Source organism: Echinops telfairi, unplaced genomic scaffold (assembly GCF_000313985.2).
Source record: "Echinops telfairi isolate 266 unplaced genomic scaffold, ASM31398v2 ScPeMD7_18;HRSCAF=68, whole genome shotgun sequence".
Taxonomy (NCBI): Eukaryota; Metazoa; Chordata; class Mammalia; order Afrosoricida; family Tenrecidae; genus Echinops; species Echinops telfairi.
This window is the reverse complement of record NW_022103915.1, coordinates 52,566,853-52,586,073: the sequence shown is the minus strand read 5'-3', so window position 1 is coordinate 52,586,073 and position 19,221 is coordinate 52,566,853. Positions and strand designations below refer to the sequence as shown.

Genomic DNA, 19,221 nt, shown 5'->3' with positions numbered 1-19,221 from the left:
GCCAAGGCTCCTGCACCAGATACGTTCAACTTCGAGCCTCAGTTTTTATTAGGCCACGCTATTGTGAGTTAATTTTTTTAAATATGTTTTATGACAAGGGGGATGGAGTCCTGTACCTATGTGCCCTATCATCTCAAAAATTCCCAAGACCTGAGAGGATGCATTTATTCAGACAGACCTCTGACGACATAGGTAGTCCTTGGAGATTGACCCGAACTCCAGACTTGCCAAGGTCTACCGTCCACAATTCACACTCCGGGACCCAAAGGCCGCCCTCAAATCAGATGTTCCAGAGAGTTCTTCAAGTTCCATTCTCCACATCACTATTTTTCAAAACAAAAGAGAAGGAAGTGGCATTTAAATTCTTTCTTACATTTTCTCCTTCATCATCTTCTATACAAGGAATTACGACAAATCAAAGGACATGGTGTATTGCATGCCTTGCAGAAATTGCAATTGCGTGTGAGAGATATAATAGTTATCTAAATAACCATAGAATATGGCAATACATGTAATGGGTTTTGAAAGCCCTAATGAAATAATCAAAAGAGGTATAGTAAGCTTCTAACTGAAATAATTGGAAATGGACTTATGCAAGAAAGAAGTGGCTTCTGAGCCGGATCTTCGAAGACAACGAAGATTTCATTAAGGAAAGATGAAGGAAAGTAGCGTTCTGTAAGGAGGGACCCGTGACAGTCAAAGGTGAGCATATGCAAGATGAATTTAATTAATGGAGGGCAGCTTTTGCTGGAATGTGAAATTGTCATCTAAGACAAGAAGCATTACTTGGGATCAATCAATAAAAGGCCTTACATTCCAGGGTGAAATGCCAACTTTTTATTAAGTAAGTAATGGTAAAGCCATTGGAAAACTTTAGAGAAATAATAATCCATGAAGATTGCTCTGGCGGAAGTAAACAGAATGTTTAGTTTTGAAAGACTGAGGGTCTGGCGATGAGGAAGACGACTTACGTCAGACTAACATAAGGTAAAAACATCTGAAAGCAAAGCCGTCTGAGGAGAGTGGAAGAAAAGGCATCATAAACAGACTTTTTATGGGGTAAGGGAAATAAATGAAAAGATAACTCGCAGGTTTGGAGTCAGTGCTTGGAAAAATTTATGCTATGGATAAAAATGTTTGGACTCAAATGTATACAAGGTCTAGAGCTTTTAATATTTTATTTCAAGATTATGGTGCTATACATATTAATAACAAAAATGACTATCATTTACCACGATCACCCTGGATGAGTGATTACCACATTCCTTCAAGACTTCTTTTTCCATGGTATGAGCCTCTTTTGGAATATAGAATGGAGTGTTGGAAAGGGGAAAGGGGGAGTTTTTATTGTGATTGATTTGTTCTTGTTATTGTTGTTTGGTGTTATAGGTCCATTTTGACCAACAATGACCCTATGCGTAACCGAACCAAACACCGCCCGGTCCTGCGCCATCCTCACCACTGTTTATTCCCGCAGCCACCGTGTCCCTCCCTCTTGTCCAGGGCCTCCCTCTTTTCAGCTGCCCCTCTACTTTACAAAGCACAGTAAGCTTCTACAGGAGTGGGTCTCTTCTTCGAACACGAGTAAAGTCCTTGAGACAAGGCTCTCCACCTTTGCCTCTTAGGAACATTCTGGCTGTACTTCTTCCATGACAGATTTATTTGGTCTTTAGCAGCACATGGTACTTTCAATATTCCTCACTAGCGCCATCATTCAAATGTATCAACTATTCTTCAGTCTTCATTATTCAATGTCCAACTTTCATATGCTGATTGAGGAAGTTGAAAATAACGGCATGAGTCAGACGCAGCATAGATCCCCAAGAAAAACCCTTCGTCTTCGGCACTTTAAAGAGGTCGTGTGCAGCAGATTCACTGAATGCAGTACATCTTTATATATTTTGAAAGCTGCTTCCATTAACATGGATTGTGAATCTGAGCAAGATGAAATCCTCGACTTCAACATGTTCTCCGTTTATTATGATGTTACCTATTTGTCCAATTGTGAGAATTTTGGTTTTCTTGAAATTGAGTTGCAATCCACACTGAAGGCTACAATCCTCAATCTTTATCAGCGAGTGCGCCCAGTCCTCCTCACGGTCAGCAAGTTGTGTCATCTACCTATCCCAAGTTGTTAACAAGCCTCCCTTCACCCCTCAGGCCACGGTCTTCTTTACACAAGTCAGCTTCGCAGATTATCTGCTGTGCATCCGGATTGAATAAATGTGGTGAGAGGTACAGACTTGATGCAATACCTTTCAGGATTTTCAACTATGAAATGTCCCCATGTTCTATTCACACAACTGCCTCTTGATCCATGTACCAGTTCTGCATGAGCACAATGTTTGCTCAAGGATGACCCTTCTTCTCCACGTCATCCAGAGTTTGTTATGATCCACAGCGTTCCATGCCTCGGCATAGTCCATAAAACAGAAGTCAACATCTTCCTGGTATTCTCTTTCAGCCAAGATCCATCTGACATCAGCAGCAATATCCCTTGTTCCACATCCTTTTCGGAATCCACCCTGAGTGACTGGTAGCTCCCTGTCAGTGTCCAACTGCAACCGTTGTTGGATGATCTTCAGTAAATTTTACTTGTGTTTGATCTCAAGGACATTGTTCTATAATTTGAGCACTCTGCTGGGTCACCTTTCTTTGGAATGGGCACAAATATGGATCTCTTCCAGTCAGTTGGCCAAGTAACTATCTCCCACATTTCTTGGCATAGTAAGTCCTTTCAGTGCTGCATCAGCTTGTTGAAATATTTCCATCAGCACTCCACCAATTCCTGGAGACTTGCTTTTGGCTAATGCTTTCTATGCAGCTTGAACTCTTCCCTCAGTAACATTGGTTTTACTAATATGCTACCTCTTGAAATGGTTGAATGTTGACTAGTTTTTGGGGGGTACAGTGACTCTGTATTATTTCCATCTTATTATTATTAAAAGATCATTTTACTGGGGGCTCTTTTAACAACCCATACTTCAATTGCATCAAGCATATTTGTACATATGTTGCCATCATTATTTTTCTAAACATTTACTTTCTATTTCAGCCCTTGGTATCAGCAACTCTTTTTTCCATCTCTTCCCCCCTCCCCCCTGCTAAATTATAAATTATTCTTTATTTTCATATCTCACACCGACCATTGTCTCCCTCCTTCCCTCACAGTTTCTGTTGTTCATTCACCTGGGGAGGGGGGTGTTATATGTCGATCCTCCTTTCTCCCCTTCTCTCCCCACCTTCCCCCTACCCTCCTGGTATAGCTACTCCCCTACTCCCATTCCTGCTCCTGGATTCCATGTGTCGTGAGCTCTTAGCTCTTATCTGTACCTGAGTACATGCTCCAGTCTAGCAGTGAAAGGCAGGACGGGGGTCATGGTAGTGGGGGGTGAGGAAGCCTCAAGGAACCAGAGGAATATTGTGTGTTTCATCAGTTACTATAGTGCATGCCCTGGTTGAATTCATCCCTTCCTTGTGACCCTCTGTGAGGGGATGTCCCATTGTCTACAGATGGGTTTTGGGTCTCTGCTCTGACCTGCCTTGTTCTCAACAATGTGGTTTTGTTTGTTTGGCTTCTTCTGATGCCTGTTACTCAATCCTGTCAATACCTCATGGTCACACAGGCTGGTGTGCATCTTCCATGTGGGCTTGTTGCTTCTTCTAGATGGCCGCTTATTTACCTTCAAGCCTTTAAGACCCCAGATGCTCTATCTGGGCACCATCCGCTTTCTTCACCACACGCTTTCTGCACCTTTCAATATTTTGCCCATAGAACCTCTCACTATTGCAGATTGAGATTTAAATAGTTTCTTGAGCTCTTTCAGTTTCAGATATGCTGAGCGTGCTCTTGAATATGTGATCGGCGGGGTGGCAGCCTTATTATGTTTCCTACTTGGGCAATCTCTAAGGATGTACATGGGCTACCTCAGGCTTTGCTCTTGTCTAACAATCAGATATATTCACAATTCAGTGCCTATCAGAGACTCATTGGTATGTTCTGATGGCACCTTCTATGATAGCACTGGGGGAAACTCCTCAATATATTCTCAGTCAGGGTAACCAGGATTTTCAGCTCAGGCAGCAGATGGGAAACATTCCATGTTCTCAATGTCAGGGCTTTGATGGTGACATTCTGCATGAAAGAGCAGATCTGTGGGAGAGTCTGTGGGATAGGCCTCTTTACCTGTGGTGGACAGGGGCCAAGAGACACAACACTGGTGTCGTTTTCAGGGTTAGGAAATCTAACCTTACCACACAATTAACCTGAAAAGCCACTTCATGCTCCCCAATGGACCCAGATGGTGCACTTCACTTTAGGTAAACGTTTTTAGAGACATAAGAATTTAGCATCCCAAATTTATTACCCATCTGAGTGGGAGACACAGAACACAGAACAGATTTATATGTTTAGGGGGTATGAATAGGGTTTAAGCTCAATAAACTCTTAACTGTGCTTTACTTTTTAATTTAACTTTCAAACATTTCTTTCCTGTTTTCTGACTGAGAATCTTGTACATGTCAACCTTTCAGAGAAGTGTCACAGGAAAGACATTTTTGTGGTGTTTAATGGAAATCATTTTCCTTGTGGTATTGCTCAGATGCCCTGGGAAACTGACTCCCAAAGATAAATTCAGCTGAGAGCCGTCTTGTGCTAATTTATTATGCAGTCAATGGTTTAAAACAACTTTCCCTGTGTCAGCTCACTGGAGATCGGTTACTGGCTCTCGGGAAGAGAGCAGAGAGGTGAAGACTGCTAAATTTCAAAGATTCCCTCCAAACCGTAAAGGGTTGGTGTAGTGAGGTTGATCGCAGAGCACAGGTATTACACACTGTGGGTACATGTATGCATGTGCACTGTAAATGCCTAGAACATTCATGTTATGGCACTCCATGCTGCTCCTTCTATAATTGTGGGTGAATATTCTAAATCCACTTTCAAATGGTCTCCCTGAAGCACAGTTCTGTAAACAATGTCTTCTAAACTTTCTTCTCCTATTAGAATGCATTGCAGTCAGAAAAATTCTGACTACAAAAAGATTGATGATCTCCCACCTACCACCTGTGTTAGGCCAAGTTGACGAGAGAAACAAATCCAGTGGCACTCACATATGTTTAAGAAAGATTTAGATCAAGAACTAAATGTATATCACGAAAACGTCCCAGCCCAGTCCAACTCAAGATGGATAAGTCTGATACTAGTCCATAAGTCCCTCTTCAGACGCATGCAGCGACGTATAATGAAGCAAAATTCAAGATCACAGGCCAGTGGCTGAAATCGTGTGGATCTAATGGCGGGGGCAGCATCGCAGGGTTTGCACAGTTTCAGAGGGACTCATCAACAGGGAGGTGGAGGCAGAGAGCGTGTGAGGAGGTTCCCAGGACCCTTCTTATGAGAAGGCTACGCCCATAAGGAGGCCCCATCAGGCTGTGACTTGATTGACAGGCTAGACTCCACCCCTATACTTTTATTATCAAGTTGACATGAGATGATGTAACTCCCCCACCCTCCCCCACCAGACCCATCACTCCTCAGATACTCTAAAGACTTCGGCTATTACATACAGGTGTCCGGAAACACTAGCACTTGCACTGGCTGCACAAACGGCATCACTTGAGATTTACAAATTATTGAGGTTCTGATGGCATTGGTCTGGGATGTGACTTGTCTATTTGGAGTTGTAAACCGCCCCAGGAGAGTCTAATGTGCAGGCAAGGTCAAGAACAACCGACAGCTCTAGAAAGTATGTTCAGAGATTCGGACACCTCTGGTGACCCCGCTGCTAGTCTGCAGACCTTTTCTTGCTGGAAAGCAAAGATCCCTGAGCAGCGATGGAGAAAGGTTAGTTCTACCTGAAGGCACAGCAGTGACAATGTTCTAGGAGCGGTTCAACTCCAAATGCTGTTCCACATGAGGAAGACTGGGAAAGGCAACAAAATCAATGAAAACGCTGACCAAAAAAAAATGGATTTGCTTTTTTGGTTCAACAGGGACATTTTTCTAAGGCAATGTCCTATCTTCGAGGCCAGAGGAGCACCAGGATAGACGGCACGATTCGCTTTTATAACTAGAATAAATAATTCCCACTTTGAAGATGTCTCTATATTCTGAGACACTTAAAAGCCACTTGCGGAGCTCATGAAATATACAGCATCCCAGTCCCCTCCCCCAGAGCTCCTGACTCACTAGAGATGGAGTGGGGCCCAAGAAGCTGAAGTTGTAACCAGCCCCCCTCCCCCCGCGAGGTGATTCTAACTGAGGGTAACTATGCCACACCGTTGAGAAACACTCGATCGTCTCATCTCCAGGCAACCTACTGAATGGTTCTCTGCCATACACTGAATTGCTCTTCTTTGGTTAGATAATCAAGCCAAGGAAAATAGGAGTGTCTCTTTAATAAAACTGCCTACAGAGCATTCTTTACAGATATCTGAGTGAACTATGAAAAACTTTTATTATTTTTTAATTTTAATTATAACTTTTATTTCTATTAAAACTATCAGTCCTATCTGAGAATTCAAGGGTCTCTTGTCCTCAAGGCAAAGTAAAGATGGGTTTACTCTCAATATAAAATAATAACCACAAACTCTGGTCTGAAGTAAGAGTGCCTCAGAATGAACTTGAAGGTCCTTGCATGAGGTAGCAGCTATGTCAAGATCAGAGGTGAAAGAGCTTGAATCAGAAGTAACTTCCATATTAAGAGGTGAAAAGGTCTGAATCAGCAGTAAGTTCTACATCAGGAAATGCAGTCTGTCATTTCTGTGACTCGCTACTGTATCCTGAGAAAACTATTTCATAAGGATCCATCTAGAACCCCCTCCCAGAGGGACAAACAATGGAAAAGTGGGCGAGGGGTGACGGAGGAGGATGTAAGATATGAAAATAACAATCTATAACTTATCAAGGGTTCGTGAGGGAGGGTGGGTCGGGAGGGAGGGGGAAGAAATGGGGAGCTGATATCAGGGGCTCAAGTGAGAAGAGAATGCTTTGAAAATGGTGATGGCGGCATGTGTGCAAATGTACTTGACACAATGGATGAATGGATGGATTGTGATAAGAGATGTAAGAGCCCCCAATAAAAGTATTTAATGAAAAAAGAGAGCATGACCGTCTTGGAAACCCACAGGAGCAGTGTCAATGTCGTTCAATGTCAGCATGAGTCGGAATTGACTCGATGGCAGTTGAGTGAATAGTGTATTGGATTCCACGTAGACAGATCTTCAAAAAGCACAACATTGTAGACCCCTCAGGAACAAGAGTGGGTGGAGTGATACCATGAGGGTAGGGAGAAAGTGGAGAAAGGGGGAATGGAGCACAATGATTAACATAGAACCGCTCCCCCACCCCCAGGGCAACAAATTACAGAAACGTGGGTAAAGGGAGAAAGAGGATGGTGTATGAAAATTATAATAATTTAGAATTTATTAATGGGCCACGAGGGTGAGGGGGTGGGGGGAAAAGAGGGGTTGATACCAAGGACTCAAGTAGAAAGAAAATGTTTTGAAAATGATGATGGCAACATATGTACAAATGTGCTTGATGCAATTGACATATGGATTGTTCTAAGAGCTGTAAGAGCCCCCCAATAAAATTATTTACTTAAAAATACAAGAAATTTGAGAGAAGAATGTGATTTTGTTTGCTAAAGAATTTTGCTTATCTAAATATACACCCTGTTCAGAAAACCAGGATCAAAACAATTCTCAGAACAAATGCCTACTCAAGATAAATGTTTGAGTGTATTTCCTGTAGCCACACAACGATCGAGGACACAATCACCCAGGTTTGTAAGCGTTACCTAAATGTCCATCAGTCACTGAATGTTTATTGAAAGTATTTGTTTTATTATAAAAATTCCTTCTACTGTTTTCCCCTTGAATCACTCACTTCAGAATCCTTTGGACCTTGCGATTCCTAACTCAAGGACTGTGCTTTGCTTTTCCTGTTCCTTCAATAAAACAGCTTAATGTCAACAGAGATTCTAGTTTGCTCCTTGGCAAACCACCCCCAAAATCCAGGCCCCAAGGACCAGTGCTGACACGAGGTCATCTCTTCCTCAAGGGTCACTTGGGTAAGTGGCCCTCTGAATTCAAGCTCCCCCTTCTTGTGCAGCCCTGTACGGGATTTACTGAAGGATCTGGTATCATTTTATCTTGCAAGAGTTAACCTTTGCTAATGGCAGTAGAAGAGATTCCAGGTTTGTACAACACCATCGTAGAAGTTTTGGAGTTTGAGAAATCCCAGGCTCCATAGTCCTAAGAGATCAATGTGTAGATCAGCCATTTAAAGATGTCAAGACGGCCACCAAGCATAGAAACCAGTCAAAATGTCCCATGGCAAGACCACAAGACAGTGTTTCTGCTGTTCTCAAGTACCTATAGTTTAAGCAATAAGTTATCCGAAGCCTTCAGTGCTCCTCATCATGATTTTACTGGTCTGAGAGTCTTAAACTCTGAATAAATGTAGACCTTCTCAGTGAATAATTAATGCCATATATGCAGGGGGGGGGCAGTTTTTTAAAAAAACAATATTATGTTTGTCTGGGTAGACTAGAGAAACAATCCATAAACATGCATATGTGTATAAGAAAGAGGTTTATATATAAAAGCAGTTAAATATTGAGGAAACATCCCAGTCCAGTCCAGATCAAGTCCATAAGTCTGATATTAGCCCATATGTCTGATACTAATCTATGAAGTTCTCTTCAGACTCACGAAACACATACATGATGCTGAATGCAGGAAGATCACGGACCAGTGGGTGCAAAGTCAGTGGTGGTAGAAGCATCTCAGCGCTGGCAGGGGTCTCTATGTGGCCCCTTCAGTTTCCAGGACTGCATCAGGGTAGGTCCATGTGGCTTCTCCAGCTCCCAGGGCATAGCACCAGGTGTCCCATCTCCAAGGGTGTGAAGAGACAGAGAGAAGTGTCTCCTGCCTCCGCGGAGGAATATCCCAGAATCCCCAGAATCCTTAGGGGAAAGCAATGCCCACTCAGAAGCCTCATTGGCTAAGACCCAATTGACAGAATAGACTCCACTCCTTCACTCTTAATCCTCTTGAGCCTCAAAATGACACCAGATTATGTAACTGCCACAAATATAAATTGTACTTTCTGCACACTAAACTAAAACATGAAGGATCCTGAAATAAGATACTTCTGAGAGACATCAGCAAAGGAAAATTGCTTCCCTGCAGGTAAAAAACCAAACCAAACTCCCTGCCACCGAGGCGATTCTGACTCAGAGCTGCCCCTGTGGGTTTCTGAGACTGGCTGTTGACAGGAGTAGAAAGCCCCATCTGTCTCCCAAGGATGTGGAAGTGCTGGTGATTTCAAAGTGACAGCCTTGTGATCACAGCCCAATGCATAGCCACTGCACTACTGCATCCAAATTAACAAAATAAGATGCTATCATGTCAAAGCCTGATTCCTAGCTACACCCTTGGAAATCTGTCTTGCTATGGATGCTGGAAGTTCTTTCCAAATAGAGAAATTAGTGTGCTTAAAATAGAGATATTCTCTAACCAGCAGAAGGAATTAAGTTTCGAAGAAATGAAATCAATTTTCACCTGGTTGTTTTTCAGGAATCCCAGAGGATAGAAGCTATCATTTCAATGTAATTGTGAATATTTTTGATAAATATGTCTGGATTTCCCATTCTCCTGGAACACTGGCGTGGTCTTATCTTTTAAGCTATATAAAAATAATTAAGAAGTTCAGTAATTACTGTGAAAAGAATTAGTTTCCATTACTTTCTTCTTGATTTCAAAAACACGAGTCTCCATTTAGGCTTCCTTTTCTTGCCGCTAATGCTCAGAATTTAATCTCCTTCCTACTAAGACTCTGACAAGTTAGTAGACTTATTTATAGGACACTTGCATTTTGTTACTGTTGTTACATTGAAAAGATCTTATCTATCATAAATTACTATATACATCTGAAGAAACGTGTTTTCCTATATGTTATGTTGTGTGGTATTATGTAAGTCTGGTTTGGGGAGTGACCTCACAGACCAGTCATTATGTTTTTCTGTCTCATTTTTTTAAATCCCATCTCAGGAACCCATCACTAACAGACACTGAATTTTAATTTTCTCATGAAGAAGTCTTTTAAGTCTTTTGAATCTTCTGAATCAGGCTTTTAGTAACTCATTGGAAAATATTTGATATAAATTAGTTTATTTGAAAAGTACAGTGATAACAAGAGGTCATCTAACTGAGAAGCAATGAAGCACACCAGCCTGTGTGATCATGAAGTATCAATAGGATCAGGTATCAGGTATCAAAGACCCAGAACAAAAAATCATATCATTGTGAGTGAGGGGGAGTATGGAGTGGAGACCCAAAGCCCATCTGTAGACATTGGACATCCCCTTACAGAAGGGTCACAGGGAGGAGATGAGCTAGTCAGGGTGCAGTATAGCACCAATGAAACATACAACTTTCTTCTACTTCTTTAATGTTTCCTCTCCCCCACTATCATGACCCCAATTCTACCTTAAAAATCTGGCTAGACCAGAGCATGTACACAGGTACAGATAAGAACTGGAAACACAGGAAATAACCCCTCAGGACCAATATTGAGAGTAGCCATACCAGAAGGGGATGGGGAAGGTGGGGGGAGAAAGGGGGAACCAATCACAATGATCTACTTATAACCCCCTCCCAGGGGGATGGACAACAAAAAAGTAGGTAAAGGGAGTCATTGGTCAGTGTAAGACATGAAAAAACAATAATAATTTATAAATTATCAAGAGTTCGTGAGGGAGGGAGGGTGGTGGAAGGAGGAGAAAAAATGAGAAGCTGATACCAAGGGCTCAAGTAGAAAGCAAATGTTTTGAAAATGATGATGGCAACAAATGTACAAATGTGCTTGACGCAATGGATGGATGGGTGGATTGTGATAAGAGTTGTACGAGCCCCCAATAAAATGACTATTTTAAAAATAAAGAAAAAGAAAAGTACAGTGAAGAAAGAATGGACTGTTTTATGCTTAATTAGCATAACAAGGTCTTAAAGAGACAATTATTCTCAATTTCTTCTAGAAGGACATTATGAAAACATAACAAATTCCCTACCTCTGTGTGGTACTATTGTTGTTGTATTTGTTTTTAGGTTCCATTGAGGCAGTTCCAACTCATAGTGACCCCATGCACAACAAAGCGAAACATACCCTGTTAGTCCGGGTTGACCAGATAAACAACTCCAGAGACACTCATATATGTATAAGAGAGAGCTCAATAGCAAAGAAAAGAGTAATTGTATATTATGAAAATATCCCAGCCCAGTCCAGATCAAATGCACAAGTACGATATTAGCCCATTAAGTCCAACACTAGGCCATAAATTCTTCTTCAGACTCATGCAGCCACTTGCAATGATGCCAAATGCAGAAAAATCACAAGCCAGCAGGTGAAAAGTCTTGTGATTGAAAATGGCATGACTTGGATCAAGAGCACCTTTGTCCTAAAAATGATATCCTTGCATATTATATTAGAATATAGAATCTCCTCAATGAGCGTGTAGATTGATTTAATGATAAATATGCTGTAATATCACTTTGTGGGAGAAAGAGGGGGCTTTCTACTCCCTTAAACAGTTACAGTCTCAGAAACTCAAGGACAGTTCTACTTTGTCTTACAGGGTCATTATGAGTCAGCATCAACTCATTGGCAGTGAGTTTTGAGGGTTTTTTTCGTTTATGTTGTAATATAAATTAAATTGTCAAGAATAAACTTTTTTGGATGATAGTTTTGTCATCAACTTTGAATACAAAATCTTTAAAGCAATTCCTTTCTAAATAACCAAAGCTAGATTTTTACATGAAATTTTGTTCTATATAAATAAGTAATTTTTATTAATTCTAAAATTATAATAAATAGGAGACTCACAGGCATTCTACAGTGCAGGTTCCCATATAGCAGTCTGAGTCCCCAGCACTAAGAACACACAATATAACACAAGAGAAACCCAGTAAAAGATCCTGCTTAAGGTATGACTTTAATTTTTGTAAATTAACTTTAGAAAAATATTTATAACATCGAAAATTAACTAAAACAGAAGAAATTGGAACAGAGGAAAAGACTAAACTGATTACCAAGAAAATAGCAAAAATTAGTTGGAAAAATTTATGATCTCTTGTGGTTAAAAGTGTATGATCTCTTGTGATACATAGGTCAGCTTAAGCATATGAAATGAATTAAATTTAACCATTATTTCTTAATGGCAGACCTCTAATATTGGCACTGTTCCAGAGAAGCTTCTGAAAGACTCCTCCCAACTAGACACCACACTTTAAAGACAAAAGTAAATAAGATGCTGTTTTACTAAAATTGTCAGAAATTTGAACAACTACACTTTATGAACATGTTTTTGCTATAGCAAAAGAACTGTAAGGCTGAGACATAGATATCAAATGAGACAAATGTCAACCAAAATCATAAAGATTAAGTAAAAATATAGGGTACTTAAATAAACATTATTTCTATTGTAATTAGGTTTTATACTACTCAACATGGGCTTATTTTCAAGCTCTTTAGGTAACTTACTGATTTTGAGTTATAAGTCATATTCTTTGTCATTTAAATTTTATATTCTTCTTTTTCTGTCACAAAGATAGATCATCCATCCATCCATCCACCTACCTACCAACCCGTCTGTCTATCTTTGTAATACAAATGTGCTGCTCCTAAGGTTCCAGGACATATATATGCATGAACGTATTCCAAACAAAACGTGTCTGTCTTATGAAGACGGCTGCAGGCAAGTTCTCAGTCATATGCTTGTCCCAGTCCCATTCGGGGGCCTTTGTTAACAGCCCAGTCACAACAGTGCCTCCTGAGTGAGCTGCTGGGCCAGTGAAACTAACAGGTCACCTCCAAAGGTTACGGCAATTCTAGTGTGGGTCCCACAGGAGGAATTTCCTGAGAGATTTTCTTGAAGGACACAGGATAATCATGAAGACTAATTAGTCAGAGGTTTTAAGAAAATTCAAGGTTAATCCCTAAATGTAAAGACATTTTCATCTGAAGTCCTTTTTCATGTTTGATTTGACTTGATTTGCCTTGGTATTCATTTGATAATTGTTTCCTATGGTGGTATTGGGGGTTATATCCAGTAGACAGCCTCCGGGAGGGGTGGCATCCTCCTCACTGGGACTCTGCTTCCAGGCTTGGCCCTAGGGGGCCATCAGACCACAACAGCTCTGGGTGCCCTGCTTTGGTTCGGCCCACTTGTATCTGTGTGGTTCTGCACTCTCCAGCCTGCAATCTCCCTGCTCCCCTCTTCACCTTTGGGTGCAGAGGACCCCAGATAGCATCGACAGATGGAATGAGTTGGACCAGGTTGAGGTGCCTTCTTGATGTAAGTTACTTCTTACTATAAAGCTCTTTCTTGTACATAGATGAGTGTCCCTGGATTTGTTTCTCGAGAGAACCTGGCCTAACACACCTATCAAGTCTTTTACTTTCAAGGAGTGGGATTATTAAGTCAATGATGACCATTTTGTCATATCCCCAAACTTAAGTGCACTAATTCAGATCCTTTAGCTATATCTCTATTTAATTATAGTTTTGTACTTGACTTTCTTGCAAACCTTAATATTTCTTCTAAATAGGTTAATTTGTTAAATACGGGTGAACCCCGGTACTTGACCACATCAGTGCTCAACAGAATCAGATTTTGACGTGAAATGTCGTGAGAATTTTGAGAATCCGACCCGACGCACATGATTTTTGTCAACAAAAGCAGGTCGTGCTTCCGTCACCTGGCGTTAGTTGACATTTTAGTACTTGTTGTTTAAACCTTGCAGCTGTGTTCCAAGCGTTTTGCTATAATTTTCTTAGTTTTTGTGGCTTTTTGTACTGTTTTTAGTTTTAAAAAACAGGGGTTCTAAGAAAGAGTTTTTTGAAAAGAATCATCAGGATAAGGATATGGTTGATGATAATTTAGTAAACCCTTTCAGAAACCAGCAAGAAAACCCCAACAGGTGATGACATTAGACAGATTGTTTTCGAGAGAAAGCCAGCCAGGTCCTAGTGAAAAAGGCAGAGAAGGGAAAACACTCCTGAAAGACAGCTACCCGTTGATTTCATGCAAGGGGATTCCCCTTCCAAACAATGCCTCTCTCTCCCTCCCTCCTCTCCACATCCGTGTCCACAGATCCAGATCCTCATCAGTCTCAAGGTATGGGCCATACTACAGATGTTAGCAACTTCTTTAAAGTTGTATTTCTTATTTAAGTGATATTATTTAACTCTGACCTTATTTACTTTGACATTTCTGTGTAATGTTTTATATAACAAGGTAATGTTAGGGTAAAAACTTGGCCGAGAACAGATTAATCCGTTTTCAGGTATTTCTTATGTGAAAAATTGATTTGGAATTCGACCGTATCGCATCTGGACGCTCCTTCTAGAACAGATTAGTGTCGAGGTCCAGAGTTCTACTGTAGTGTCATCCTCCAGAATTATTAACAAATCTCTAGGTGACATATGTACTTTTAACTCGATACGTTCTAATATGTCTAATACATTTGTATAAGCTACTCTTATTATGCACTTAGAAGAAAAAAAATTCACTCGCATGACTTTGACCTCTTGCCATACACTGGGCCTCCTCGTCATGTCAGGTGAACTCTCTTATTTTGGTTCAGTTCCTAATTCTTCCAACCCACGATTTCACATCTGCTGGTGCCCAGCTACCTAATGACCGTGTCTGCGCTCCTAAATGTCTGTAGTGCTAGACTGCCATCCAGCAGGAAAGACCTTGCCAAAGATAAGACACTCCTTGCTGGCAATCAGAAAATCTGAAACCAACGTACCAGAAAGAGGAGACTTAAGTCTGACAAAGGAATGCCTTTCCAATAGGATTCATGATCACGAAGGTTAACCCGTTTTAGAGAAGGATGTGATGTTGTTTGCCTACGCATTTTGCTTGCTTAAAAAGAGATCCTTTCATAAGCCCAGATCCAAAACAATTCCCAGGACAGATAGTTAATCAAAATAAACTTTTGAGTTACACATGCCCTTTCTGCCACTATAGAAGGAGGGGCTCATGATTATTTCAAGGCCAGAGTCACCCAATTTTGTAGCCATTACCTAAATATCAGTGAATGACTGAATTTTCATTGAAGTTCCTGGTACTCTTCTACCAATCAAATGTAACCCCACCCAACTTTGGAACCATTATTTCATGCCAACCAATCATTGATTTTTTTCTTCAATCATTGAATTTTTATGGAAGTTCTTTTATAAAAACTCCACGTGTTATCTCTTGCTTTGATCATTTAGTTGAGACACCTCTGGACTTTGTGACTCAATTCATAAATTGTTTCTAGTTTTCTATTCCTTCAACAAAACAGTTTGCTTCCATTTTAAGAAGCTCTAGTTTGTGCTTTGGCAGTTCTTGGGATTGAAGAACTTCCAAAATCAAATCCTCTCATGTTCTGAAGAATCACAAATGCTGATGAGGAAAAATCAACAGTTACGATAAGCTCAGAGGACTCCTGGTGACACAGTGAGATAGGCATTGGGCTGCTAACCAAACAGTTGATGGTTCAAAACCACTTGCGACTGCACAGGGGCAGATGAGGCTGTCAGCTCTCATACAGATTTACGGTCTTGGAACGCCTCGAGAGGGCTGCTCTGAGTTGGGAGTGATTATATGGCAGTGGGTTTGGGTTTAAGTTTTATGATAAGTTCCATGGATGGGGGGAAATAAATGAATATGTTCCTCAATATCTACAACGGACTCTTTTTAATAGTAACATAGAAAAGCAGTTTGTATATTTTTAATGAGTAAATTTTAACTACTGCAGCTCTTGCCCAACCACCCCAGGGTTCAAGATAAAGGAAGACCATGCTATGTCACTCCTGGTGTGGAGTTAAAGGTAATCACTGGAATATGTGCAGTCTCTCTTAATTTAATGTGTGTTTGCGGTGAAGGGTGGCGGGTGGGGACGAAGAGCGCCGAGGGTAATCTCAGCAGAAAGCTGTACATTTGTGGGATGTTGTTATGACCAACCTGGCTCCAAATTTGGGAATCTACAATTTCCTCAGAATTCACAATTTCACCTCTAAATTAGAAGATTTGGTAGCAAAGAAGAGAGAGGAGATATTCTTCACTCATTTGGTGTTGTTCACTCAACAGGTTCTGGATCCTCGTGGAGCCTTGGACATTGTTCCTGCGCTGTGCCCACATTCCATTGGCACAGTCATGGAATGGTATGCCTGGAATGTCTCCACCCTCCAAAATATTTTTGGATCAAGCTTATCCCTTTTCTCCAAAAAACTTCTGTTGTACAGCATTTGCTTCCCTGACTTTTATAGTTTTGTATACCTTTTTATGTGGACCAAATCTTAAAACCTCCAGGGCCCCAGTCTACTGCTAAGAAGCTCTTCAACCCTCTGATAGAGAGCAAACCCGTAGTTCTCCACTTGTAGTTCAAAGAATCTCTCTGTTCCGTTGCCTCTACCTGCAGGCTTCACTCTGAATGCTCTTGAGTTTAGAAATGAGTTCAGAGAGGTCTCAGTTAATTACCTCCTGATTCCTCTGAACATAGCAATGTCTGTCTTTAGAGGTGCCCCTTGAAGGGCTGCTTTTCCTGCTTCCACATGACACTCTTAGCAAAGGAAGCTATGGTGGACCCTGCAGAAGAGCTGGCCTCGGAGCCAATGGAATGCCAGGGCACTTCGTAGTCACCCCCCTCTCAGTTGTAGCCCAATCAGATTGGTCAGTAAATAGCACTGTTCTTTTTATTTGCAGTAATAATAATCCCATTTAACATGTCATTATTATGTGCTTCACATATATTATCTCATTTAATTTCCATCACAGTCATAGAAAATGGATGCTAGCATCCCCCACTTTAATCCAGAATACCTGGGTCACAAAGGTAGGATGCGAGTTAGTCAAAAGTATTTCTGGTGCCACAGTGAATTTATAAAAGAAAAACATTACAGTGCAAAGATTTTAAATATCCTTCAGAAAATGACTAAGATAAAAATTGACTAGGTTTTCTAATTCAACTGTGATAACACATTTTGATGATAGTCAAGTGGGTAGAGAGAATTTAGGGATTTTTTTCCATTTAAAAGTCTGTTGGCATTTAAGTGACATTTTGGCGAAACACCACGGAAACATCTGGTCACATCCTCTCAACCCTAATTTCTTCCCTAAATGGTGTTTTTAATATGTCACAGTTGTGAAATTTGTAACAAGTAATGCCCTTGAGACTAAACAACAGTGCCTGGTATGTAAAAAATGAACAATACATTTACAGCAGCAAAAACCAAAAGGAAATTTTAAATAAACATTTAATTTGAGTACAAATAGTCCGAAAGTTATTTTGTTGGAACTTGTCCAACCTGTGTGCTGACATTAGCAGCAGGGTGCTCACAATAAACCCCGTTAAAACCAATGTTGTCTTCTTCGGGTGTGACATAACCGATCGGATTCAGTACTTCAGAAGGATTATGGGTGGGGAAGGAACACTTGTTACTTGGAAGGAAACTCTTGATTCACAGGATCAGAACAAATGCATAACCACCCAAACGCCGAGGAGAATGGAGCTAGGTATTTGGATGTTGCACAATAGCTTCCAAGTAGGCAACCCGAAGTAGAAAAACAACTGCCAACCACCAATGTTTGCACATCGGTCAGTTAGCCAAGGTCCATGGGACTGATTCACTTCCCCTCGAACTCTAAAAGAATTTTCTCCTCGAGATAAAGCCCTGCATACTTGAACCTAATCCAACATACGTACTTGTCTCAGGCTATATTTTGCTCTTGCTGTATTTTAGCTGTGTGCAATGGAAAGTCTTGCAAAGCATCTACAAGGGAAACATTCAAACATGGATTGTATTCAGGCAATTAGTAATGCAGCTGAGAAAGAAGGACTGTGCATGTCATCTAGCCAATTATTTGAAAACAATCATTTTTAAGTTTTGAGTATCGATTCTTTCCACAAATGGACAGGCAGATGCTCTTGAGAAGAAATGTTTTTCCACTGATATGGAATCCCCAAAGAAACTATATTGGCTTTGATGTGATTCAGAGATTGTGTCATTCATCAACATGGTTGTAAAGCATGTTAGCAACCTCAGGGTTGGGTCAACCTGAAAATAAACACAGATGGTTCCTGGGAGAACAGACCATTTTCCATAAGATTTAACCATACATGTAATGGAATATATATTGTTTGTATTTAGTGCTGTATTTGACTTACATAAAAGCCATGGGAATGAATATGAGTCAGACTTTCTTCTCATATGTTAATTAAATAACTTAAACCTATATTAAAATTTTTTAATTTTGAATTCTTATTAAGCTTACAGAAAAGGTGTAAATATATTGCAAAAAAAAATTTTTAAATAACAGTAAGTTGCAAGCATAATTTTCCATTAGTCCCAAATAATTTAGTGTATATTTCCTTTAAAAAAAAACCCACACAAATCAGCAAATCAGTATGGATGTATTTCAGCTATCTATGTGTGTGTGTGTGTGTGTACAGACATACATAGATGATTGAATATTTTTTCATAGTTTCAAAAATGTGCTTTAGAACCATGGAGCTCAAACTCTAGTGTGCATCAGAATCAATGGATTTTTGTTAAACTTCAATTGCTGGGCAGGGATCAACAGATGGATAAGCATGCATAAGTCGGAAAGGAAGAAGCAAGGCTGGGTTGAGCAAAAGCCTGTCTGCAGACAAGTGGGGCTGTCTGCTGTGGTCGTTAGCTATTATGTCAACTAGACACCCCGCCTCGGAGTGGAATGCAAACTGTCCATCAAGTGGTAGCTTGATGACACCTCCTTGGGGTGTGGCCCTTTGCTGAAGAGCAAAATGGAACCAAAATGATTCCTCTCTGCCACTTTGCCTTCTCCCTCACTGGGACTCTGTGCCTGCCTCCAGGAGTGGCCCCATGTGGGTTGCCCCACGGAGAGCTGTTAGTGTCCAGCCTTGCTTCCACCGACCTTGTATCCACGTGACTACACTCACCGGCCTGTGATCCTCCTGCTTCCCGCTCTACCTCAGCATCATCAGCCTGCAGCTATGCAAGTCTGAAGAGGGCCCAGCTAGCATTGGACCGTGGACTTGAGTTGAACTGGGCTGAGGCACCTTTCTGATATAAAGTTGCTTCTTGATATAAAGTTGTCCCTTATACATAAAAGAGTGTTACTGGTTTGTTTCTCTAGCAGCCTAAGGCATCTATCTGCTGATCCA

The 19,221-nt window shown here is 40.8% G+C and overlaps 1 long non-coding RNA gene across 1 annotated transcript in view; it reads right to left on the bottom strand.

The window, feature by feature from the left end:
* Positions 1-217: 217 nt before the first annotated feature.
* LOC123521416 overlaps positions 218-19,221 on the bottom strand; it is a 72,596-nt gene continuing 53,592 nt past the window's right edge. The window contains exon 4 of the long non-coding RNA XR_006679860.1: positions 218-323. This is a non-coding gene — a long non-coding RNA (uncharacterized LOC123521416). The remainder of the gene's footprint in view (positions 324-19,221) is intronic.